Here is a 25,824-nt window from a genome sequence, read left to right on the forward strand (position 1 = left end):
AACAAAACTGATGTTATGGTATCTGGATTCTCCTCTGTTCACACAGGTATGTGAGCATGAGCTGAGACATAAGAAATGCATTCCTGGGATACAGTTTTAAAGAAGTCAGACTGCCAATGGTGCTGTCGTCCTACCTAAGAAGGGAGACAGTAGCAAAATCTGTTTAAATCACCTAACCAGAAGAATGTGGCAGTGTGCGGGGGCTGCCCCCTAGTCCGAAGGTTCGCTACTCCGAAGGTTCGCTAGTCCGAAGGTTCGCTAGTCCGAATGTTCGCTAGTCCGAAGGTTCGCTAGTCGCTAGTCCGAAGGTTCGCTAGTCCGAAGGTTCGCTAGTCCGAAGGTTCGCTAGTCCGAAGGTTTGCTAGTCCGAAGGTTCACTAGTGTGCAGCCAAAATATGTTAAGGTATGATACTGACAAACAGGTTTGACTATAACAATTTAAACGTATTAAAGCGTGAAGACCTACGTGAATATTTAAAATAAATAGGTATATTGATTGTACTGTTGTCATTACTATCCTTTTACTATTGTAATGCATTAATACACCTTTAATATTGATATACCTTCACACGCACACTGCAAATGTATGTATTCTCTTGCTTCTTAGTGTGCCTTATCTGTTTATTGTCTCTAAAGGGGGTTACAGACCGCGGCGGCCGAAGCGTCCATTTTACATTCAAAGTCCACGTCAACGCGCGTCGAGCGCGTACTGCGTTTCCCGCGGCGCAATTTCTAAGTTTTTGTGGCGCGATTCCGGCGTTTTTCATACGCCTCGGGCGCCTCATACGCGGCCGGCGCGACATGTTCAGCTTTGTTCAACTTTCTGCGGCAGATGCGCCGCAGCAGCCAATCAGAGATGACGTGCTACGCACAACCCGGAAAAAGACCCAAAACAAACCCGCAATATGAAAAAAAAAATCCTTAAAACGCAGCTCTTGGAGCAAATAATGATATTGACTAAACTCTGCTCAGCTCTGAAGTATATGCGGGTCCCAGACGGGCCCCGGAGCCCATCGCCTCCGCTTTTGGACTTTGTAAAGTTAATAAACCAAAGCCATGGTCCGCCATTAAACTCCATTTACACCACGAGAAAGCAACACAGCACAACTCCTCCACTGAGCATGTGCGCAGGACGACTCGGACGCACGTCTGCTACTGAGTGTATTTTACGGACGTGAGTCCGGGGCGTTTGTCTTCAAATGTACACGCGCTCAACTTCTGCGTCGGGCGCGATTTGGCCACCGCGGTGTGTACGGATCTTTAATGTGATTGGACAGATGTCATAATTGTATAGATTCTGGAAATTTCCAAAGATCAGATACAAACAAATATAATTTATAAAAATAATGACCATAACTGATCAAATCAAAGAGTAAGAAACACAAATGTTGAATTAATTTTAATATTTTGTCAAGAGTTGTGGAAATGTTACCAAAACTTTTGTTACTTCAAACAAAACTTTACTCAAGTAAAAGTATGGTGTCAGAAAAAAAGTCTGAAAAGTACAAATACTTAAATGTAACTTACTAAATGTAAGAAAGTGTACTACACATCCACGCCAGGGACACACTTTTTTTTTTTTTATCCAATCAGAGGTATTGCTTTATGAGAGCCAACAAAATCAGGCGTTAATTGTTTCAAAAACGCATTGTTCCTTCAGACACATGAGGAGTCGTAGTAGAACAGCCTCTGAGGGGTTCAGTGAAGGAAGACCAGTCCGGCTCTACCATGGGGGGCCCTCTCTACCATGGGGGGCCGGCGCTACCATGGGGGGCCGGCTCTACCATGGGGGGCCGGCTCTACCATGGGGGGTCGGCTCTACCATGGAGCAAACACGCAGAAGAGAGTTGGCTCCTGTATCAGGACGTTCCAGGCTACAGACTACAAACCTATTGGTAAGATCCACTCTCTCTTCGCTGCGTGTTATTGAAATTAATTGTTTTTACATGACACAACATGGTCCTTTTGTTTTCATCACGTTCACGCAGCAGCTGTCAATGTGAAGAGGAAAATGGGACCGGTATTTGGCTGTTATCGAGGTACAAAAGGACGTCACCTTTTTTTCGTCTCTCGTCTCGGATCTTCTTTGTAACACGCCAATTTGTTTGTCCTGTAAAATCCACAGAATTAGGACGAAAAGAATCTTAACAGTGTGTGCAAATTTGATCAAATCGGGCAACCGAAACTGGATGAAGAGTGCGATGATGAGGTACAAGAGTAAAGCTAAATGCAGTGTTTTAGCAGTATATTCTGTACGTGTCAGCAGAGTTTGTTGCAATGTGATGTCAGGGCTACTTCAGTGAGAGCCCTGAATGCGTCCTCCATGCTACTCGCCTACCAGGCAGAGCTACAGGACGACATGACCTCCTCACTGGACCCGGAGGTGTTGGACGAGTTGTGCGTGGTCACTGACCTCTGCCTCCGCCTACCTTCGGCTCCTCGTTCAGGACGTTTGACTCTACGGACTACAAACCTATTGGTAAGATCCACTCTCTCTCTTCTCTGCATGTTATTTTTTTTCTCCATCTCATTTCATCACGTTCACGCCACTGTAGATGTGAAGAGGGACACGTTCTGAAGTGTTGCCCTTAACCGGCGCTGTACTGGGACTTTAGGACTTTCCATTTGCTGCGCACGGTCCCAGCCTTAGACCAGTGTCGTCTCATCTTTAACCGCCAAGCCACAGTCATATACGGAGGTAAACGCAAAACGGACGAGAGTTGCATTTCTTCCCCTGTAGCCATGCGCCATGCTCCTTGCTCAGGACGTTCCATACGGACTACAAACCTATTGGTAAGATCCACTCTCTCTTCTCTGCGTGGGCATCGGGAACGCACGTCCGGGGCGTTTGTCTTCAAATGTACAGGCGTCTAACTTCTGATTGATAAGAAGAGTGGAAGTCTACGGAGGGGCTGGCTGGATTCAACCTTCATTAATATGCATTTTTCTTGTGTGTGTCTTGAGAGCGTGAGGGAGAGAGGCCAGTAGATCACCTACTGTGACGTGCGTGTGAGGGACAGGTTAACACTCCACAAATTGTATTAGCTGTAATTGTTAGGGAATAAACTCTTTTTACTACGACCATTTCATTGTCTTGTTTTCTCAGATATTTAGAACCCGACAGTACGTTTAAGACCAACGCTTACGATGGACTATGGGAAATCGACAAAATTATAAACTCTAATTTGAAACGAAAAACACAATCTCAAAACAGGGTTGAATAAGACAGATTGGTTAACGCATGTGAAACTGAAGCAACATCATTTTGAAATAACTAATGAAGCTCTAACTAAACAATCTTGTCCATATGTTTTACTTATCTGTGCACCTTCATGTTCAGCATTTGTTTCTTTTAGGTCCTGCGCCTTCTCTCAGGTGGCTTTGTTGGTTCTTTTCATTAGATATTTTATTAATTTCCTGTTAGTGACCGCTCGACTTGCCACACAAAGAAGAAGCGTTATTTTCTATAGTGGCCTTTTGGATTCAGCCAGCCTCTAATCTCACCTTTCCAAAAGTCCGGAACCTTCTTGTGTTGTTTTTCCCAATGCTGTAACAGTAACTTAAATGCCATGACGAAATCCAATAATCCTACCTTTGCAATGAGAATTAATGAAAGTGATGTTTTGTCCGTCAGGATTGGACTTATCTGCAGAGCCCACACAGTCCAGTCCTTTGCTTCATTTGCTGCTGTCAGTCTGTGAGTAGCTGTTAGCACAGGTGGATATCTCTTAAACACATTTTGCGTTTTAGACACTTGGCTGGAGTCAGATCCTTTTCTTTCTTTTTTTTAATTTTTACACATTTTACCACCTGTCCATCACAAAAGGCTGTCTCCTCTGCAAAAAAGAATTGGCAAGCGGTGGAGTTCAGCTTCTGCTAACATTAACACATTATTGTTTGTGATTAGCATTTCATCACTTGTGAGCTCACAAAAGTGGTGACACATCAAGAACAACTACAAAATCAATAATGAGAGATTTTAATGTTGCAAAAGAAATAGACACAGAAAATAGAGCAGATGAACTTGAACAGTACTCAAGAATGAATGATTTGATAAGCCAAGGACTGGACATAAAACATCAGACATGCCATAATTAGAGAATTAGAAACTCAGGAGGAGCAAGTTGTTAAGTTTTTTTGAAAGCAAAACCATGTGCATCCAGGGCAGTTTCATCGTGGCTTTCCATACACTCCCGAGGAAGGATAGGACAACCAAACCTGCTATGATTAAATTCTGGAACCGTAATCCTCAATCTGTGAATCAAGACTGGGAACTCAGATAGTTAATAACCACTAAGAATTTATCAAATATTTCCATTGGCATTAAGCAAATACAAAATTTGGAAAATCTAATTGATTCAACAATATAAAGTTTATGCCTATTTAGACAAATCAAATAAATATAATGACATTAAGAAAATGCTCTCTCTCTATTTGGAACTTTCTAGTTTTCTTTGTAAAAATGGGCAAAACATTGTAAGTGTGGTCCACACTACAAGACTGAAGCAGCTGCAACTGACTTCAACTAGAGATGACTGAGAGTGAATAAACACGACTGGTTAAAAGTCATGTTGTGCGTTCCCAGCTTTACTCATTATTGATAAACGGCACAAAATGTACTTTTTATCTATGAACTCTTTGGCTATACTGTATATCCAGTGTATATTAATTAACTCTTTACTGTAAATCATGGAGAGCTCCCCTGCATTCCTAATGTGCTTGTGGCAGCAGTGTCCTGGGACTGTGTGTGGATGCAATAATAAAGGTTATCTCTCTGTGAGGGTTCGCTCTGCAGAATATTATTGGTCCCTCCTCGTGTCAGCATTTTTCACTCTCTCACTGTGACTGAAACTCAAGAGACAAAAGGACAAAGCCTTGAGTGAATATGTCTACAAAAGTGTGACACTGGTCCGTATCCACAGCCACAAAATCATAATAACAATAATGATGATATCAACTCTATAAAAATATAATATATATTTAAATAGCTGTGTGCCTGAACTGTTTTACATTGACACAAGTGAGGGCCAGATGTGGTGTGTAGGCTTTGCACCTTTTTGGTCTTAATGTGCCTCCTATGTCACATAGTATATTTAAATTATGAAAAATGTGGGGTTTATCATCTTTGGCTTCATGAGCTGTGTGGGAGTCAGTGTAATGTAATGAAGATGTATAGAACATAATACATATTTATGCAATGGATAGAAATTCTGACATGTAACCTGAATGCAAATGATCTTTAAGTAGAAGGAAAACACAGACAATATTTCATTAGGTAGCTTTGTTCTAGTAGTTTGTAGAATTTCAGGTAAGTACAGGGCTGTGGGCAAGGACAGGATTACTCGAAGATGCATGAACACAACTATTATCACATTTCCAAAGTCATATCAGAAAAGGTGTACCTCTGTTTCCATCAACCTGTTCAAGCTCATACATGGGTGTTGGTTACCTGGTTACGGGAGCTGCTTGTCTGCTTTGCATCATGACACAGCTAAGGTACACTTAATTATCCCCATAGAGAAATGTGCCCTCTGCATTTGATTCATCATTAAGTGCCGCTAGGGCTACCTGTCAGGAGCAGTGGTCCAAATGTTGAACTCAGCTTTATCAGAACCTTAGCTGAAGGATTTTACTTGTGGTGCATGTTTTTGAGTTGATGGGGAAACCAGAACACCCGAAGAAACTCCACCCAAACACAGAAACAAACATGCAAACTCGGCACAAAAAGGTCCAAGCTGAGGAGTCAAACCTGTGACCTTGATGTGGGTCAAGAGAGCTAGTCACTGAGCCAGAGGGCGCACCATAGTCTTTTGTTTTGCTTTGCAAGAGATTTGCACTTTCTGTTACTTATCTAGTAGTTTGAAATTTCAACAAACAGAGACATCGTAAAAGAGAATGTGTCTTATTTACAATTAATTTTATTCTTATCCATTCATGCCCTAGTTTGTGAAAAATGAACAGCCGACCAAATGAACCACCTTACTGACAGTTGTGCTTACTTTATTGTTCTTTTTCACATTGGTGGCCCAGCCCAGGTTCTTTATCTGCTCCACTTTCTGGTGGAACATTTCACCTCGTGGGAAAGGAAAAAATGCTATTTCTACAAGTGCATTGGCAAGCACTAACAGAGGGAACAGCAGAGGGAAAGAAACTGTTCTTTTGGCGGAAGGTTCTGGACCGTAGCCCCCTGCTTGAGGGGGATGGCTCAAATAGGGTGAGAAGGGTCGGTTGTGATCTGGCCTGCTCGTCCCAGAGCCGTGAAGACCTACAGGTCCTGCAGAGATGGAAGTCTGCAGCCAATCACCTTCTCAGAAGAGTGCACAATGCACTGTAGTCTCTGTTTGTCTCTGGCTGTGGCTCCAGCGTACCACCAGGATGTACTTCCAGCTGCCGCAGGAAATACATCCTCTGCTGGGCCTTCTTGATGAGGGAGCTGATGGTGTGCTCCCACTTGAGGTCCCGGGTGATGGTGGTGCAGAGGAAGTGGAAGGAGTCCATGGTGGTGATGGGGGAGTCTGAGATAGTGATGGGGGGCTGTGACTTTCCTGAAGTTCACGATCATCTCCACTGTCTTCTTGGCATTGAGCACCAGGACAACAGCCGTTCCACCTCCCTCCTGTAGACAGACTCATTTCTGTCCGATATGAGCCCGGTGAGTGTGGTGTTGTCTGCAAACTTGATCAGTTTTACGAGTCGTGGCTGGAGGTGCAGCAGTTTGTGTACAGGGAGAAGAGCGGGGGAGAAAGTACACAGCCCTGTGGAGTCCTGTGCTGATATTCCAAGTGTCTGAGACATTCTTCCCCAGCCGCGCGCACTGCCTCCATTCCGTCAGGAAGGCAGTGATCCACCTGAAAATGGGGGTAATTTCTTCTGCACAGTGTCTCAGGGTGGTGGGAGAGACACCTTCTGGTTCAGCAGCTTATCAGGGGTTCCAAAAAAACCTGCTTACATCCTGCCTTTGAACTGAGAGAGTGGTGGGGGAGATGGGGGGGTCACAGGTTACGGTGGGCAGAAGTGTCCACAGTGGGAGAGAGTGTTTCAAACCTGGAGTTGAAGGTGTTAAACTCCTGGGCCAGTTTTTGGTCATCTGCAGCGTGGGGGGCTTTAGGCTTGTAGTTGGTGAGAAGCCGGAGCTGTCTCCACACAGAGGCAGGGTTGAGAACTGCTGTTTCAGACGCGTATTGTGCTGTGATCTACCTCTCGACACGTCCTTGCTAAATCCATACTTTGCATCTTTGTAGCGCTCTCTATCACCGGCCTTGTGGGCTGCCTCCTTCTGCTGCCTTAACTGCCTCAGTTTGGATGTGAACCAGGGTTTGTCATTATTGAAAATGACTTTGGTGTGTGATGGTATAAGCACAGATACCTAATGTATGGCATCACAGTGTCCATGTACTCATCCAAAGATTGTACAATTTAATGGCATATTTTACTGGCTTTTGGGGTTTGCAGACACTGAAAACCAAGCGCCCACACCACAGCATCACATAATGTAATTAAGTCCTTGAGACAGGAATTAACGATAGTTGATTGATAATCAGCTGCGTAACTTGTCACAAGCTGTAAAGTGTGACTTGACAGACAATTTCAGACTAAAGGAGCCTTTAGACATTGTCTTTCATTGTTAGTTAATGAACTTGAGGAATACTTCAAACTGTGCTCTTAAAGATAAGTGGACGGTCAAAAGCTTTTTGCAAACCAAACACTGACCTTGCTTATCTGCATTAGATCATAATTCATAGTGCCCATTTGGAAAGTACTGGTTTGGTGACATGTAACAGTCTCATTTTGATATTATGGAAAGAACATTGTACATCTACACTCAAACTGTGAAATGAGAGGATGGCTGACTGCCTGTGAAGAGATTCTGTTTTAATGTCATGCTATTTTTTCTTTTGAAAAACATAAATAGAAAAAAAGAAATAGATAAATCAGTATTGTTATGTGTTGGAATTGTCTTGGGTGTGGGACTGATTTATGAACCCAAGCCAGTGTGATTCACAGAGCATTGTTAGTGAGGAGGGCACAGTGTGGGTGTGTGAGAGATTTGTTTAATAAGCTGCTTCATATGAGTGTGTTTCTGCCACTCCATCTCCACCTCTGATGAGTTTGGAGAAGCCACAGTCATCACTTCATAGACACAACAGATTTGACCTCCTAATATTCTTTGAGGCACAGTTCAGATTCAAATTTCACTTTCTACATTAACCGTAACAACATCACACAATATACTGATGATGATGATGTTGCGCCTGTGGATTGGGACACGGCATTCCGTCTTGATAAAGAGTCTGTCACTGAATCAAGGTTCATAACATTCACTCATTACTGTTTTTATTTATTTATTTATTTATTTTTTCATTTGCGCTTTGGTCTCCATCTTGAAAGCTTAACATGCACACCCCATCTTTATGTCATTTAGTGGTAATCTAGAAGAGTTCCCCCCAAATCCGGAGTCATTAGAAAAGATGTCCAATCAGTTGGGAATATTTCATTAAGAATTAACCAAAGAACTAACTGAGGCTTCATGCTGAAAACAGTTTGAGATGAAGACATTTCTTTTTTTGTGGCCAAGAGAGGATTGTGCTTAAACCAGCTCTGTCCACAAATCCATTCGGAAATGCCTTTTTCCCTATTTGTGCTACAATCCACAGCTACAGCCCTGTCAATATTGGCTCCAAACACTTCAGACGGACCGTCCAAAGGTTCACAAACACAAGCCTTGGAATTGGAACAAAAATGATCTGTACTATGATTGATTGTGGCCTTGTTTACACCACTCATCACAAGTCAAAGGACTACATTACTGAAGACTAGAGTTTGGTTTTCTGGTTGTGGCACGTTTAACCCAGATTCAGGGTGTCAGACTTGGGCTCGAGTAGATTAGGAGTAGTAATTAATTCTATAAGCATAGTCTGTCAAAATAGCCTTAGTCTTCTGATCCTAGCCCAATCCATAGCCAAGTCTAGTTCTACATATTAAAAACACATAAAATACATGCTACAAATACATACAACACAACACAAATGAACATGGACACGAGACACAAAGGTGACATGTAAATAGTTCACATATTAAGTAGCCAAGCTCTTTCAGGCTTCTGGCCTTTTTTATAGGCATCAAACATAAATAGTATGGTATAGGAAAAACATTGCTTTTATTAACAGAGGGCCAAAATAGAATCTAATGTCTCTGTCACAGAGAGTGAAGCACTGTGAAGGAATAATATTGTACAAAAATAACAAATAACTGGGCTAATTTTAGTAGACCTATTTTAAACACGCAATAATTTACTCAAAATGAAGACACATTCAGCTCTGCCCACTTATATTTATAAAGGCACAGCATCAGACTAAACTCTTGATTTATAAAAAAAAAAAAAAAGAAGATTCCTGTTGGATTGAGCTTGATATCGGATCGGTATCTGAGATAATAAAATATTAAACAGGTTTGGGAGCCCAAAAAACAATGTGTGAACCGTGATACTTCATTATTCGGGGTTAGTACAAATCGAATCCTATTGTGGGTTGTAAGAAATGTCTTGCGGAAAGTGTATTGAAGTTCATATCTGACACAGATCTGAGATACACATCACATTTAGACTGTGTGGACTTTTTGACGTTCAAAAAGTGCTGCACTGACTCACCTCAGACACAGTACAATGGATGTATGGACTACCAAGGAATAATTTATGAAGTAAATCGTTCCTTCAGTGTTAGACAGTAGACTAGAATATGTTTAATTAAATATAAATTTACTATAAACACATAATGGTATGTGTTGTCTGGAAGGGTTGCGGATGATATTTGCCTTAAAATGATGTATTTTTTTGTATTGGAAAATAAAATATGAACAGTTTTCTTTTCTAAGATATCTGTTCAATTGTGTTCCTTTTTAGGACCCCTTCCAGTGACATCTTAACTACATTGGACCTGAACTTCACCTAACTGACTTGTGGAAATACCGTTTCTGTAGTTCACCCAGCAGACCTGTACTAAAAACATTCATGCGTCTCCTCTGCCCTCTCCTCCACTTATCTCCTCTGTTCTTTGTATACATCAATCCAACTTGCTTTCACCGCTCCGTGTTCAACATATACGTCCACAATCCTGACATGAAGTGAAAGTTAAAAGAGAATTTGTTCTCTGGCGGAGGTGGTGCACCCTGATTTCTGTGAATGTCTCAGCTTCAGTTTAGCCTGCTCTTTAATGCTGAATATGAGCAAAGGTTATTGTGATGCATTTGACCTGTGTTGAAGTCCAGAGCTGTTTTTGGCTCTCAGAAACAAATACATTAAATGTTCTTGTATTGCTGCACTAGAGTATGATTAAAAATAAGGTTTTGATCTGTTTTTTACATTAAATATAACAGCCTTTGGACATAATGGTGGTAATGAGTTGTTCCTCATTAAATGTTTAGAAATGATATCTACTCCAAAAAAAAAATGACATTCAAATAACATTACCAAAGCAGTGTTTTAAAGGGAATTCATGTTTTTTACTTCTGATCAATAAGAAGTGCTTAAGAGGACTGTCTTGGTTCCCTTTAAACATGGTCCTGGTTTTGTTTGCCACAGAACATTTCCTCCTTCCTTGAAATAAGAGTTGGGTGCGTTATACAGAGCAGAGGACGGCCTGTGTTGTGACGAGAGGATCTGCTCTGTGACAGTGTTTCTGAGGCCATCAATTAACCAGATTATACTTACACTAAAAAAAATGTGGTTATAGGCCTATTGATATTGTTTAGATTTATGTAATGGTACATGGAGGAATTAATGAAGGCAACAATGTCCACTAATGCTTAGTTGGTGGAATTGGTGTCCTCATGGACCTCTAGTCAATGGGTAGCTAAAGGAACCTTACAATGCCCTCTACAGTCATATTAGAAGCAGGGGGAATTGGGGTCTATGATAGTAAATGCTCTATGGGCTCCAGTACCTCTTAAGGAATGAAAATCCTGATAAACAAACACATCTAGAGGAGTGATGGGGAAGCCTACATGGTCTTGAAGTCATTGAGACTGGAAGGCCCCATGATTCTGTACTCCTTAGGTAGTTAGAGAAAGTAGAGTAGACTGTGGAAAGGATTATAAAAAAGATCTATGAACCCGCAACCTTCTTGGAATATGATCATAATGCCATCATGGGGTTTAGTTTAAGTGACCCATAGATACATCAAATGCATAGATAGAGCAAATATGTGAATACCATCCTTAGTTCATTGTCATATACAGTGACAAGGCAAGATGGAAGGCATAAAATGTAGCTATCATATTAATACAAATTTGCATAAAGTGTCATGAAGTCAGATTCTTAACAAGAATAGATGATGTTTCAGTATTTAGTATCATCAACATGAGAACAATGTACATATTCCTTTTTTGAAATATTTTCCAATTCACACAGTAACATTTGAACATCACAAGGACATTTTTGCTACTTCTCTCCTGGGCCCAGCCTTGGTCTTCTACAGCACACGAGAGCCACAGTGATGGACTGAACCCGAGGTGAAGCGTAAACAAGTGAAAACAACATGAAGAGGAGCGAGGCGTTTCAATTGTGTTGCGTGTCAGTAGGTTTAAGCCTGACTGAATATGGAATGTATGTTCTGTATTTATTGTTGAATTTTCCATCCTCTGCCTTGTCGTGACAAGGACACCTCTAGTTCTATGATTGTTAACATTTCTATGTGGTTACCTCTTTATGAGCTAACTGATAAAGAATGTGTCCTTCTCGAACACTTTCGACTCTCACAGAAGTGCCATGCTGTGCACTTCTCAATACATTTTTCAATGGTTTGGCTCCAAAGCCTTTGAGCAGCTGTGTCTGTAACGACGGAACTGTAGCAGGTCAACCAGAGCAGCCTCATCTGGAAACAGTTTTTTTTTTTACCAAAAGTGCCTTTTGGTAAAATGTACTTTGCCCAAACAGCCTTTTCTGTGAAGGGTTCTAATCTGTGGAATACGCTCCCTGTCTATTTAAAATATATAACAAAATTTAGTATCTTCAAAAAAGAAATCTTGGATGTGGCAGCAGCAGCAGCAGCAGCAGCAGCAGCAGCCGCCGCCGCCGCCGCCGCCGCCGCCGCAGCAGCAGCAGCAGCCGCAGCAGCAGCCGCAGCAGCAGCAGCCGCAGCCGCAGCAGCAGCAGCCGCAGCCGCAGCCGCAGCCGCAGCCGCAGCAGCAGCAGCAGCAGCAGCAGCAGCAGCAGCAGCAGCAGCAGCAGCAGCAGTAGCACTGTACTCGCGTTTACAGGTCCCATAACATGCAAAATCGACTTTTCAGAGCTTTTAACCTTCTTACAGTGCTATTGGTGCCTTATATATGTGCCCAAAGTGTTTTTTTGATTGATTCCTGCAGTTTTCAGCAAGAGTAGAGTCTATATCCTTTTCCTCGGATCTGCAGATGGACGGGGCCTACTCTCAAGGACCCGTCATAATTGTCATAATCCCCCCTTCCCCCCTAAACCTGGACTGGAGCAGGACTAAGTATTGTCATCGGCCTTTAAACATGCTCTTAAGTACTTAGGTTGGCATCTCATGTTTTAGAACTGATATTTACCCCCGGGACAACCAGAATTTTGTTTCTATCCACTGGCCACAGAGAGCATTACACATGGTTTAAGATGCTTTGATTCAGAGGATTTTCTCACCAACAGTTATCAAACTAAGTGTGAATGAAGCTAAATGCTACTCTGGGTATGTTTTTGATGAGGGAACAATGTTTTGCATAATGTAATGTCCTTTAAGTTTGCTTCCAGAACCACCAGCCACTAGACTCGAGCATAAACCAGCAGTAATCCATAATCTGGCAACGAAGCACTCTCCTCTCTTTCCTCTTTTCCTTGCTTTGTTATTTCTTATTTGGCCTCTTTCTTTTCATCACTACTTCTCCCACCTCTCTTATTTAAATATCATATTTTCCTATGATACACATTATAGAGCCCTCTATAATCACAACATGACTTAACTACTAACTACTTAACTACTGCTAGATACTGCACTTTAAGGCATCAAATGCTCAAATGAGCTGTCAAAATCAATGTACCGTATGTTCTTTGTCAAAAAAAATATTTTTTAGCTAATGTCAAATGTCTATTGAGTGACAAAGAGTGATGTTTGGAGGAATGGCTTGAGCAGATCCCAGGAAAAACATCCGACATCTCGGTCCAGAAAAGTGCAGTGCAGGAACAGCAAAGATAGTGCGCAGAACCCTCAAGCTCCCAGGCCTCTGGTAGAGGCCCCGAGCTTGAAGGGGGAGAAATAGAGACCGCCCGCTGATATATATCCGGAGCGCACACGTAATACATTTCTTTGAGGCTCAATGACAACACACTAGAACAGTCTTCAACACCATTTCACGCCACCGAGCTATTTTCAAAAATACATCTGTTATTGCACATCCTATGCTTTTAGAAACTCTCCTTTTCCTCTTTCTGATAGAAATGAGACTTCAAACAGACAGTTTAATGGAGTCAAGAAACCAGTGCTTTGCAAATTGCAGTAGTTTCAGTTTGATGAATACATCTGTATTGAACACGGACTGTATAATATAGCTCACAGAAAACAGATGGCTGTATTTTACTCGCAGTGAAATGTCATTATTATAATTTCAGATAGTAAGTAACTTTAGGTGTCAGTGGGTCCCTGTAAGCTTTATTCCTCTTTATGATTTGCTTTGTAACCTTATGATAGTGGTATGCTGAGTATAACAGCAAAGGAGTTACCAAATTATGACATATATGAAAATCAAGACTTTTCTGAAGTAGACGCAGAGCCAAGACCTCCACCCACAGCAACAAGCAGAAGGGTAAAAGAACAAAAATGTATGATATTCATGTGGTCTCATCAACAATACATCAAAAGAGGTTTATTAGTTATAATGTCTATGATTTCAACCGGACAAAACAAGAGTGTTTTACCAATGGGGATAAGTGTGTTAAAACACTAAGAAATGCAATCAAATGCCACAATAAAGTTGAGACTTTTCCGATTCATACAGTGACTAGATGTAAGTTTGGAAAAAAAAAAAAAAAGATAATTGTTATAGATGAACGAAGATGTCTGTTTGTGGATGATGGATAAGACTGGCCTGGCTCAATCACAACCACCGTATACGGACATGAATTGGTTTACAGTGCATTATTTAACAGGGACAAAGCAACTTTGAGAGCTTTTAACCTTGTACAACAGGGTTTCCTTATCATTAGTTTACTCAAAGTTCTATTTTGATTGATTCCTTCATGTTTGAATAATCCTCTATAGTCCTGCTTCTGAGGATCGAGTGCTCAGAAAATTCCTATTTTCACCTACCCCACATGCCTGGACTAAGTTAAAACTATTTGGAAAATCAAGACTTCTAAAATGTCACATAGCCACTTTTGAACAATAAAAACATGTGAATGACTTAGTATTGAGCTGTTTTGCAATGAATAAAATGTAAAATTATGATCTACTTATGTAGTACCTAAAAAAACATAATATAAAGTCCTTTAACAAACGTTCATTTATTGTATGATTCATGAATGGTAGTATCAGACGCTTTACCGGTACATGTATTTATTTATTTTTTTTGACTAAATATTGACATCATATAGGGTGTAAAAAGCCAAGTATGAACATGCGTTCACATGTGTGTGTACAAATGCATCAGTTGGGGAAGCACCAACAGAGGAGCCAGGACACCCACACAGGGAAAAGAGGAGAAGTCACCAGGGGGCCCATGTGACAAGCCCCACCGGCCACAGTTGACCACTGCTCCTGTGCAGAAAGCTCCACAGAAGAAACACTGGAGAAAATTATAAACAAGAATTAAAATAAGTAAAAACAAAATGAGTTTTTATATATATATATATATATATATATATATATATATATATATATATATATATATATATATATATATATATATATATATATATATATATATATATATATATATATAATATATAACATAGCATATGTAAAACTTTGGAGTAAACATAGCATAACATTAGCAATGCATAAAGTAGTAAGCCTAAAATAAAGTAAATAGACATTGTTATCTACTGTCATTACTGTTATTTGCCACAAATATAGCATGGTACCTGGAAAATATAACGATAACAGCGAAGAAGCAGTACTCTTAATACTCTTCCCCACACTTAATTATGCCCTGTAAACTTTATTTTTGACAAAGTGGTGCTACAAACCGCTCCGCACACACAGCCCCTCACAGCCCCTGACGCTGTTCACATGTTTGAAATCACACATTGTTCTGTGTGGAGATGCTCCTCCCACAGCCTCTGTCTGCAGCCCCTTCCCCCTTCACACTCTCAGAATAAAAGTGCATTTAGGATGTGTGCTGATGGACGTGGGCTGTCAGAGGTACATCTTCAGTGTGTGGGGCAGAGCAGAACAGAACACACTGACAGAGACTGTCAGAGCTCCTCGGACCAACCCTCCAGGCTTTTACTGTCACTGACAAGTCTGCTCGGTTTGACACAGGGAGCAGTGCATTTTGTATCTTTTACATGCTTCCTGGGCCTTTGTTCTTGTGTTTGGCTTTAATGTGAGAAATATACGTGGATCATCAGAGAGACAATGGTAGATGAACAATGTGAATGTGCAAAAATGTTCTCCAATGACACAAATTATGAAAGATAAGAGACCAGACTCTCGTGTCCCCGGACGAGGGACCAGGAACAGGTGGAACAGGAAGCAATAATAGGTACTAAAAATTACAATGGGACAGACCTTTGAGAAAGAAAGTTCTGATGTGTATTGTATTTTGTTTTATTGTGTTGTTTAGAATTAGCCCTGGCTAAAATGTGCTCAAGAAACATACTTTTCCCTATTAAATAAACCTGAATAAATACATATAGTCTTGGGGTGGGCGATGTGTTTGATTGAATTAAAGCCTTTAAAATACAACATTATACATTTTATGGATGTATTTTGTGCAATATAAAATGGGACAAATCATTTAAATGCTGTTCTCTTCAGCTGTACCACAGAGCTTGTGTCACTTTTGCAAATACAAGTTCACTTGCACAGCATGTGATGTAGTTTACTATGAATAACATTCTGTTTCATTTTGATACCTTCAATTGTGAGGGCAATATGAATTTATGAAATAAATGATACTTTTTTTGTATTTTGGATAAACAGATGTATCATAAACATTGATCATGGCAGAGAAAACACAACACCTTTCAATGTAAACTCCGTCAATCCAAAAGGAATGATTTAGCTTTCTGACTTGTCAAATAGAACTACACAAGCATTACAGAAGTATTCTCCAAACAAACTCCACACAATTGAAGCATAGCACTATTGAGTTCAACACCTTGAAACAGGTATTTATAAAAGATTCGTACCAGGTGGATCTGGGGAAGTTGCCAGCTCCCTTTTCTTTAGTGGCCTTACTTACTCGTCCCTTATTCTCTTTATCAACCTTATCAACCTGTTTTTCTTCACATGTTCACTTTGCTTATCTTTTAACACACTGCTGCTTGTTGCAATCTTTGGTTAGAAGAATTGGTTCTTCTAACCACATACTGTATTATTGCAATGCCAAGTGACAAGGGGAGCAGCAGGTTTTCAGGTCCTGTTTATTGTTAGATCTCATTTGCATATGTAGGGTACTGTGTCAGCTTCTCCAAATGGAGTCCTTTTTTCAATTAAGCAGTAACAATTCATAATTTTAAGAAAATTCAATGCAATGTTCACTTGCACTATTTCTGACCATCTGTACATTTTGTGTACTAAGACCAAGTCTTTTTCATTTTATTAGTTCATTAATTTCTGCATAGTTACAGACATGCTTTTTTCAAACATGCTTTTTCACATAGATTCATACATCTGTTTAAAATAATGCATATATTCAGTGGTAAATGATTCAGTTCTTGCTTGGCTCCACACTGCCCCACTGAAAGCCTTGTAGAATAATGGGATTTTCACTGCACGGTAAATCCTTCAACGTCTCTTCAACTTCAATCTTCAACTTTCTCCTCCAGGTAGAGGATGAAACCCCGTACAACAATCTCTCACCGAGCGTCAATGCTGTTGTTTTATAATTAACGATGAAATTAGATAGTGACTGAAGTCAGAGTTAGTTGATCCCTATTTAACATTTTGTATTTACCTCATTTAATGAAACCAAAAGAACATCCCACTTCTTCCCGGCCACTCCTCCATCTCTTCTGCACAGTCCCAGAAGTTTTGAGGCAGATCAAGATGTCTCAGACATGTTGGTTGCAGAGGCCTGAGGGTAATTGTCTAAACTCCTCTTCTAACTTAAATAAATGTAGGTACATTTGTTACTTTCAATTTCACAATATACACAAACACAATATATATATATATATATATATATATATATATTAACCTGAAATAGCTCAAATAAAGCTGGCCAACCGCTTTTGAAGTCTTTTACAGGATTTTTCCAGAATTATTTCACTTCTTCTAACCCAGGCATGTCCAAACTACAGCCCTTGGTGAAAAAAAGTCTGGACACCCCTGTTCTAACCCATCTTCTCATTGATTACAGCATAGTTGTTGGATTTCTTGCACTTGTACAGTGGTTCGTCCTTTCTTTTTCAAGGATTTCCTTGGTTTCACCTTGAGGACACGGGGGCAGGTAATTTACCTCTGACTTGTTGGGCCTTTTCACGGATATTCCTTGAGACCTCACTTTGGCCCTGTAATTGGCTGCTTTGTATTTGATGCTCTTTGTCCACATAAACCATCCATTTTAAGACACAGGATCTTTCAAAAGTGAATATTGCAATACAAGAGCCTCAGCAAGTTGCTCCTGCTTGGCTTTTGTTGGATAAGCAGTGTACAAGAAAATATTTTTGGTTAGTTTTTCAACAATGCTTGCTTTTAAGGATGGGTTGTTGGAAAATGTGCCAATTTATAATATATACTTCCTTGGCTGCTTTTAAAAAGTAGTTCAGTGTCTAGTGGAAACTTTTGCCATAAATGAGATCCGAGAGAAGACGATGCAGGGCCATTTGAAGAAGAAGCACTTTCCTCAATGTTACTGGTATTTTCACTAACTTGTTCAACACGTTGAACATGTTGAAATACTTGAACATGTTGAAATACTTGAACATGTTGAAATACTTGTTTGGAGCTGCTGTCCTCTAAAGTAAACGTAATGACAGGCGCTGCAAACACTTGTCTTAAATGTCATTGTTGCCAATAAGAATAAATAACTGATTATTAAATTAAGGGTCCTCAAACATGAGGGTATAGTCCGTTACAATATTGTAAGTCTCTTTGACAATGCTTTTTAGCTCATGTAGAGCAGGGGTGGGCAAACTACAGCCCGCGGGCCACATCCGGCCCGCTGGGCTTTTCAATACGGCTCGCCAACCTTGTCCAAATAATATTTTTTTCCCTTTTTTGCCCTCAGTCATCTGTCGGCACTTGTATCCTTAATAAATCTGACGTGAAATGAATTAAATCATTTATTCAATAGCCTATATTTGACAGAAAAGTGATATTTTATTTTTTTATTTTCACACCAATGATCGCGGGCCAGCCTCCGCTACTTGCCTGGATTCGAATATGGCCCTCGGAGGAAAATAATTGCCCACCCCCCTGATGTAGAGTCTCTGTAATATCCTGGAGAAAGCTTCAACCAGTATATTCTCTGTCCCATGATGACTCTTAAAGTGACAGACATCTGCAAAACATAAGAAAACAAAAGCAGTGTGTTAATTATACTATGTCAGCAGTATAATAAAAGCAACCAACGGGAACTGAACCAACTGAAAATATTGTTTGGACGGTGATATCAGGTGGTTTCGCACAAGAACATTCGTCAATTGCCCGGGAAGCTCATGCGGGTCCTGAACTGTACCCGGACTGGACTCCCGGTACATCCAGCGTAGGATTCTAAATAAAATAGGAACAATTCTAAGTCAACAAGTTTGAGTGAGTTTGTGTTTTATCCGTAAGTATAGAGAATTGTAGATAAAAGGTTCAGTTGAATTCCAGTTGATTCTTTTCTTTTTCTTTATTGGACAGGTCAGTGAGCATGAAATGGAAATAAGTGGGGAAAGGACATTCAGAACATTGTCAGACCCAGAATCAAACTTACAACAATGCGGCCGGCTACATCTGTGCTATCCACTCGGCCACTTGTTATACCGTAATTGCATGTAATAAAGCCCAATCATTGATATATTAAAACATAATTCACACATAGAGGAATGGACACATTTGCTATCTATGTTGCCTTGAATTGACCATGAGTGAGTGATGGAGCGTGTGTGGGTCTGGTGGATGAATGCGTCTGCTGCTGTGATAACTGTGTGGCTGATTGAACAGACTCCGCTCCGGTTTAATATGTCACTGTCGGTCTCCACAAACCTCCTCAGGCGTCCGCCCACTCACGGGTTTCTGAGCCTCGTCCTGTAAACTGTACAGTGTGGAGGAGCAGAGCCCTCCACTGTGTAGGAAGCACATTTACAACAGCCATAAATCACCTGCTTCAGACTGGTCATTTGAAGATTTTGATGTGAAGCTGATGGACTTAGGGATCATCTCAAAATAGGTTGAAGCTGAAAAAGACTAAATATTTTTCGTCTGGGGGGGTTTGTAGCTACATTTAGTTTTTTTTTTTTTGTTGCTTTGAAGCTTCAATACATCGTTGTGGCAGTAATTGTTTTGAAATGCTAAAAACTCTCAGCAACGAGCATTAGACCAACATCCATCCATCAGACACTCATGACTTTGCTTTTTGTGAAATGTAACTCGCATAGCAATTTACAGCAGCCAATCAGAAACGTTGTTTGAATCACTTCCTGGTTGAGCGAGTTGAGTCTGCATAGTGCTGGCATAGTGGTTGAATGGGATGGTCGTAGGGCCCGTGGACCATGTGGATTGAGTAAACCAACAAGCCGTGACAGGTGACATTATTTGGGGAGTTCATAACTTCTACTGATAAACATACCAAAGGATGTTCAGGGACTAGAGGTGAGCAAGGTCTATCAAACTACCATCGTTTTATCAACACGAGATGCCATATTATGTATATATGTAACAAAATTATATTATATCGTTCAAGTATTTAGAGTTTATTTGAGAGCGAGTTTTCAAGTGATGAGTGAAAAGTTTTGTTTTTAAGTCGGTCCAGAGAGAGACTAAAAAAATGTAGTCTTTTTCAGCTTCAACCTATTTTGAGACGATCCCTTAAAGGGAGTTAGTTGAAAGAGCCACTCTACCCCAGGGCAACTGTGGCTATAGTTATACTACCGAGCATGGCATGACAGAATAATGCACTGTTAAGATATTTTGAGTACTTGAAAGACCCAAAATAAAACTAAACTAAATAATAATAATGAATACCAAAATGAAAATCAAATAAAAGGAATTACTAGGTACATTTACAAGAGCGATACAAATCAGAACTTTAATTAGCAGATAGCGAGAGGCATTTAGCTTCAACATTCCCGACAAAACACCCATTATGCAATATTTGTATTGTTATTGATTTTAAACATGCATTCATACATTCATGTTGGCATCTCATGAATAGTATATCTACTGAAAGCATACTTAAACAATCTTAGCCCGCCCCCGACATGCTAATATAGGCATGCAGTTGTTGAGAATGTGGTTTCACAGCACAAAATGCTCAGAACGAGTCTGGCAATGATTTATGGAGCTTAAAAGAAAAACATCTGTACATCTTTGACATCATAAATGTCATGAGGGACCTGGATCGGCTCCTCCCTCTTCCTGTTCTCTACCCTCCCCTTGGGTTTTTTGAGTCTCCTCCCCTATCAGTTGGAGGTGTGCTCCTGCTTGCTGATTGGCTGGTGCCAACGAGACAAGATTTCAACCTTGGAACTCCACTCTGCCAGTGCCAGTTTGTCCGTTTTCTGTCCGCCGTAGAGAGCCAGAGTAATTTTTTAATTGATTTTTGGTAATTTAAAGACATTTTATTTGGAACTTTGGAAACTTCAGTTCGATTCTGCTTTTTCTTCAAGACATGAAAATAAAACTGGGATCACTGCAACTGCATCAAAAATTAATACGAAAACAAAATTACGACCTCAGCAAATTGCACACTACAATGACTTTCCCTAAACAGCTGATGTCACTGTTACTCTATAAAACGTCATATTGATTTTTGTATTTTTTTTTCTCCCTTATGGTTCATTTGTCAGCTTTTGTTGGTTCAAACCTCTCTCTGTCCCATAACACCAGCCACATACAGTGTATTGACTGTATTGTGAATGTGTCATTTTTAAGTGCTTACTTATTGGGCCTAAAGCACTTTTATTCTGCTCCTTTCGATCTGAGTAACATCGATGGAGCATTAAGGTTATCAGATTGTACCTTCAGTTGAATATGAACTATGGATTTGTCTGCAGACACTTTCATTGTTAACTGGCCACTTATGATTTATTTATGTTCATTTTTGCAGATGGAGTTATTGACCCATCGCTCTTTTGTCCTTCCCTGTCACTCATGTCCTATCCCCTGTCCTTGTGTGTTTCATAAATCAAACCCTGATTTCATAAATATGTAAAAGTCAAGACCTTGTCCTGGTCTATGTAAGCCGTCTGCTATTTCCAGTATTTTTGTGTCTGATGCTGATTGTGTGATATTTTTGAATGTGTCTGAAAAATCTCCAGTTCCATAGCAGCCAATGGTTTATTATTATTTTTATATTAAGGGTGCATTCTCACTTGCCATTATTTGGTCAAAAATGTAGCCAATTTCAGTCCTGATGTGGCCTTGGTTTTGGTTCCATTCTGATCCTTGTTTAACCCTGAATAGAGAACCTTTTGCTTTCATGTGAGTCACTCTGCAGCAATTTGTAAACTCCTCTTGAATGGTTCTATACAAATACATTACAAATACAGATTTGGATTCAAACTGTCTTTTTTTCTGTAGAGCATTTATATTTTTATTTCATCATCATACGTGGAATTTAACATATTTCAATGTGCTGTAACAACCTGCCCTTTGCCTGTGCAAAAACGAATACATTGCACATTAATGTTGTGAATGTAAAGTATAAAGTGTTCGGTGAAAATGCTATGAATTTTGCACATTTTTGCCAACTTCCATTATTGTACAGATTTGACCACCAAATTTTGTATTTAACCATTTTCTCCTAATGTTTTCCATGTTTAAAAGCCTTTTCTAATTTTTGAGGTTACATTGAGATTCCATTGCTATTATGATCATCAGTGTGTGTTGGTTTGTTTTGCATGTTGCTACAGTAACTGGGTAGTCTTTTTTTCTCCCCTCTCCTACATCGTAAGAATAGAATGAAGGGCGATTTGACCATGCGCTGAGCCTTACATATATTGTATTGATCCAGTTCTGAATTAGTATACAGAGGGCATGCAAAATGGCTTGGAGCATGTTTTATCAACATCAACAACACTCAAGGCCAGAACGGACAGTATGCCGCAAAGTCCTCGAGCAAATAATGCCAAATGTACCGTTTTCTTTTATAAAAACACATTTCATTACTAAATTAATGACACATTGTATATGATTCCCATGCTGGCTATCTAATTACAGAGTTCAATTGCACCTGAAACTTACCCGTGAATAATAGAAGCTTTTAGCCTTGAGTCTCGGTAAACAAAGCACTGCACTCCACAAGCGAATGAATGCTATGCAAAAAATCAACTTTTTTGTTATTGCTGCAAATAGTTTCATATAATACAGAACACTTCATAACTATTTAATTTTTATATCAAGTGAAGCCTTTATTTATAACTCAATTGATTGTATTACCTTGACTTTTGGCCTCTAGCAAAATGCTTTCTGAAAGCAAAATAATGCTTTTAATATTCTCAAGAAAAGAAAGGTTTGGAAATGCATTAAAACAAATATATGTATATATTTTCTCCAAGCGAATTTTTTTCTCTTTGATGTTTTTTTCTCTTTGATGTGTGTGCTGCATTTCTCTTTTGCCCCAGGTCACCCTCTAGAAAGAGGATTTGACCTCAACAAGTTTACCTGGTAAAATAAAGGTTAAAATTTATGTTTTTTTTAAACATTTCCCATGTTACTATTTCTAACCAGCCTTGCCTCCAAAAAATGTTCATTCATTTAAAATTGGAAAATTGACGCAGACTTGCTCGCGGTGGCGTGCACTCAGAGCAATCAAGGCAAATAGTGTTTGACCAATAAAATCTAAATTTATATACTATTAAACTATATTTGAATAGTTCAATATAATATAATACAATTATATATATATATATAATATATTTTTTGAGGCACAGCTTGACAAAATGTTCAATATGGAATGACTCCCATTGACATTGTTCATGGACGATCAAGTACCTGTTCCAAAACAGGATCTAAAATGGCAACTCTTGTCCACAGATTCTCTCATGTACAAAAGTGTGAGAATTGGGAGACTGTGTTTTACTCCTTTTACAGCTATTTCTTACACAGCAGCTCAGGCAGCTCTTGTATCATCATCTTTTACACTTTAGACTCCCTTGCTCCAATACACACTACAATGTGCTGCAAAATCAAAGACATTTTTTATTTCAAGTGAAAAGACAACAGAGAGAGACTGAACTTGGCAATGTACTACAACTTTTCCTGTAGTTTGTTTCCAGGCTGTTGGAGACACTTCCTTGACATGTCACTTTTGAACATATGGTTTCCTAGTCTCTCATTTTACATTTAGTAGATGCGAGTGCTTGAATAATGATATCTAAGGGATGACGATATCTACTTTCTTCATGTGACAAACAGTGGAGTCCTCTGTCTCTAAATAAAACCCTGTGAGGAGGAGGTCAGACTGAGGGGAACATGACAGATTTCACACAGCTCAGCTCACAGTCAGAGCTCCATAAACCTGTACATTAGCATTGAGACGTCTCCATCATGACAAGAGCTCTGGGACAGTCCATAACCTGTCTGACCCAAGGTGGCCTTGATCAAGAGAGCTCTTATATATATATGCAAAGGTGGATTCATTTACTACTTATACTGTCATAATAAACCTTTCGCAAATTGACTTTATCAGATGCTCTCCTTCTGCCCAAATTTGATCTCAATAGCGAAAAGAATAAAAATGTAAGAATCACACTGCAATTCACGGATCATCACAGAAATGCTAAAGGAGACATTATTCTATTTTCAGGCACTTAGTTTTGACCTATATAGATCATTTTACTTTTCATTGTAAACTGCAATATAGATCTAAAACAACTTAATTGTAGACTTCCTGTGTAGTAGACCAGGCTCTTCACACTGACATTTCACTGTGACAAGCAGCGGATTTGACATTTAAAAAGTGGCTATGTTACATTTTAGAACCCCACATGATATAAATACTTCAGTCAGTCTTTATTAGTGTAGGTGTTTGTGTGTCAAAGTATTTATTTAGTTATGGCACAGTCACAACATGTTTAATATGTGATTGAACAAAATCAAACTCGTGGTTATGATCTTAAAAAAATAGCTTTACACATTTACGAGTTCACTTAATCACTATGCCACGATCCTGTTCAATCTTCAGACCATAAGCTTGTCCCTTCTCTTCTGATTGCTCCATCTGTTCCACTAATTGAGCCCATAAATCTGTCCCATCAAACTGTCGGCTGCTGATTGGTGGAGAAACGTCCCAATCAATTACCTCAACATAGCATCAACAATCAGAACACAGTCACGGTATGTCCTTGTTTAAAATATCAAACGTGGTCTCCTCACTGAGCTTGTACTGAGCAGATGGGCGTCTCTCTGACCGTTTGGCTTATGAGGGTCTCATAAGCATCATTTATACTACAACAGGGGTCCACAAGTATCACCTAAGTAAATATTAGACCTTGTGAGTGTCACTGAACCAGGTCAAAAACAGGATGACTCAACAAATAAATCAAATCAATAAGATGGCTGCACACTACAAAAGGAAGTAATGCAGGCAATGTCTTCTAATGTGCCATTATTCAACTCAAAAGACAAAACTCTTAAAATAATATAATATAATATAAAATAATCTTAAACATAAAATAGTTCTCTCTCTCTCTCTCTCTCGCTCTAAAAGTCTAAAAGTGCAAGTGCAGGTTGTTCTGATGCTGCATTATAAAGTGGTTTAATAGCCTCTAAATTTGTTCACAATTGCCTTAAATAAGAGACCGACCCTGAAATGCCCGTGCATCAAGTCAGACTGGAGAGAACGAGCAGAGGGGGCGTGAAAGGAGAATGTATGGAAGAGACATGTCTGAGCGAGGACGAGGGAAAACGTTATAAACTTGTGAGTATGCTAGCTGCCTGTTAGGTCAGCACATCTTTGTAGCGCTCTCTGTCACCAGCCCTGTGCGCGGCCTCCTTCTGCTGCCTTAAATGCATGAGTTTGGTGTGAACCAGGGTTTATCATTACAGAATTGAATGTATGACGTCACAGTGTACTCTATCTGTGGCAGTATTTTCCCTCCGGAGAGATCTCTCTGTCTGTCAGAGCGGAGCAGTGTGAAGCCCTTCGGGACGGACTCGCTGAGCCACGTCTCCGTGAAGCACAAAACAGGAGATGAAGAAAAGTCTCTGTTTTGTCTCATCAGCCGCGTCAGTTTGTTCAGTTTGTTAGGTAGTGAGTTCACGATAGAGAGGAAATTGTGTGTGCCGCGTATCCACAGGCGCACGAGGACCCCTGCCTGTTTTCTGCTTTTGTGGCGTCTCACGCTTTTAGCCAAAAGAAGGGCTAGCTCTGCCGCAGATGCTAAAAAAAAATTGGAACTTGTGGTTATGATGGATAAGAGCTCTTCACTGGATTTTACCCCTTAGACTTGTGTACGGATCTTGCACTTTGCTGCTAATTGAATCTGATCTGCTTTGCGGCAGGGGGTTA

This window comes from Eucyclogobius newberryi, unplaced genomic scaffold (genome assembly GCF_026437365.1).
Source record: "Eucyclogobius newberryi isolate DKJ021-1_F unplaced genomic scaffold, fEucNew1.0.hap1 SCAF_19, whole genome shotgun sequence".
NCBI lineage: Eukaryota > Metazoa > Chordata > Actinopteri > Gobiiformes > Gobiidae > Eucyclogobius > Eucyclogobius newberryi.